Consider the following 2480-nt stretch of genomic DNA (forward strand, 5'->3'; position numbering starts at 1 on the left):
ATAGATAGATAGATAGATAGATAGATAGATGGATGGATAGATAGATATGTATCCCTACATATACAGGCACATAAATATACATATATGCACATATATGTATATAAGATATGCCCTAGTTATATATTCCTAGCTTTGGCTATCTTGGAACTCGCTATATAAACCAGGCTGACTTTGAGCACACAAATCTCCTTCCTTGATTTCTGGTTGCTAGTGTATGTCACCACACCGGGCCTGTAACTGGTTTTTCTTTGACTGGCTTTATTATTCCTTGTCATCCGTTTTTCTTCATGAAGAATAACTTTGTTCTAGTTAGCACTTCAAAACAAAGACCTAGTATACATACACATCAGATTTTGGTTGGATTTTTGTCTGGTTTTGATTTTAGGGTAACAATGGCTGCACAAAAATAATTAGAAAAATTTTTCTGCTCTTTGGAGGGAAAACATGCTTTTTTACTGGAAAGAGGCAGTGATCCAGAACCAGGAAGGTTCTAGGTCTGAAAGGTGGTCTGACACTTTACTAAACCAGCACAATTCCTAACCACATTCTAAATCTTTATCTTTCTGCCCATAGAAAAGTGTAAGTCTCAACCCTCAGATCAGAAATATGGCTTAAAACAGATGAAGACCATTCCAGAGAACCACAACAAAACAAAATACAGAGAACAAGAGACCATGTGACAACCAGCCCAAAAGGAATTGTCTACCACACAATAACTGCACCAAAAGATCAGGGAGCAAAGTCTAGGAGAGGGTGAAAAGATTACAAGAACCACAAGAACAGGAAATTTGCTGTGAGACGGTATCTTCTACAAATGTTAGAGAGGTAACACCCTTGAAGTCTCATCAATGTGGCTTCCTAAACAATACCTACACAAGGATGATAGTGATAGACATGCTAACATAAGGGTTGACTCTACTGAGGTCTCACCCATAGACAGTACTACGAACAACCCAGGAATGCTGATATTGGGAGAAAGAGTCTTTCCAAGGAAAGAGTCTCCCAATAGGTCATACAATAACAAGGGATTGGCCCTGAAATCTTATACATACAAGTAATATTGTACAGCCTAACTGATATAGATATAGATATAACATTCATAATATGACAACATGAATTTGAAATTTATAGAGGCATGTACATGGGAAAAGTTGGAGGAAGAAATGAGAAGGGGAAATGATATAATTATCTTTAAATTTTAAACGTAAAGAATACTTTTTATATTCCAAAAACTTTGTTTCACAAGGTCAATATTTTTTTATTTTCCCAGAATATTTTTCTTTTTTAATTTTTCTTTTATTATTTTTTATACTTTGTTCACTTCATATCTCAATTGTATCCCTCCCCCATCCTCTTTCCCAAGTCCACTGAAAAGAGGGAGCCCTCCTTCTGTACTATCTGATCCTAGACTATCAAATATCATCAGGACTGCCTGGATCCTCTTTCTTTGTGCCTCATCATCCTCCTCCCCCGCCAGTGGGGAGTGACCAAAGAGCAGGCAACTAAGTTCATGTCAGAGACTGCTCCTACTTCCCTTATCAGTGGACTCACTTGGAGACTGAGCTGCCTATGGGCTACATCTGAACAGGGGCAGGACCTCTCTACGCAGCCTCCTTGGTTGATGCATCAGTCTATGCAGGGCCCCTTGGGCCCAAATTTGTTGGCTTTGTTTTTCTCCTTGTGAAGCCCCTGTCCCATCCGGGTCCTTCTATCCCCATCTTCTTCCATAAGACTGCCTCTTCTCTTCCCAAAGTTTGGCTGTGAATATTTTCATGCCATATAAATTTAATTTTATTACATTATACTAAGTGTTCTAATGATCTCCAGTGCTAATTGTGACATCTCGTTCTCCCTTTGATGCCTACTTCATTTGATATTCTTATCAGATAAAAGGGACTAAGTTCTTTTGCCAAGTACTCTAAAATGGGGTAGGTTAAGTGGCATCTGGGTTGTTTCCAGCAGCTTTATTTGTAATAGCCGGAAGCTGGAAACAGCCCAGATGCCCCTCAACTGAAGAATGGATGCAGAAACTGTGGTACATCTATACAATGGAGTATTACTCAGCAATGAAAAATAAGGAAATCATGAAATTTGCAGGTAAATGGTGGGACCTCGAAAGGATCATCCTGAGTGAGTTGTCCCAGAAGCAAAAAGACACAGACGGTATATACTCACTCATATAAACATACAATATAGAATAAACCCACTAAAATCAGTACATCTAAACAAACTAAGCAAAAGAGAGGACCCTAACTAAAATGTTCAATCCCCATCCTGAAAAGCAAAGAGGATGGACATCAGAAGAAAAAGAAAATAGGAAACAACCTCGGAACCTGCTACAAAGGGCCTCTGAAAGCCAGAAGAAAACAGGAAACAACCTTGAAACCTGCCACAGAGGGCCTCTGAAAGCCTCTGCAGTATAGACTGTCAAAGCAGATGCTGAGCCTGATGGCCAACTGATGGGCAGAGTGAATGGAATT

The 2480-nt window shown here is 39.3% G+C and overlaps 1 pseudogene; it reads right to left on the bottom strand.

The window, feature by feature from the left end:
• Positions 1-2480, bottom strand: part of LOC129687366 (vomeronasal type-1 receptor 4-like) — an 8025-nt pseudogene that overhangs the window by 3630 nt on the left and 1915 nt on the right.

Source organism: Psammomys obesus, unplaced genomic scaffold, assembly GCF_907164565.1.
Source record: "Psammomys obesus unplaced genomic scaffold, mPsaObe1.curated_primary_1811, whole genome shotgun sequence".
In the NCBI taxonomy this organism is placed as follows: Eukaryota; Metazoa; Chordata; class Mammalia; order Rodentia; family Muridae; genus Psammomys; species Psammomys obesus.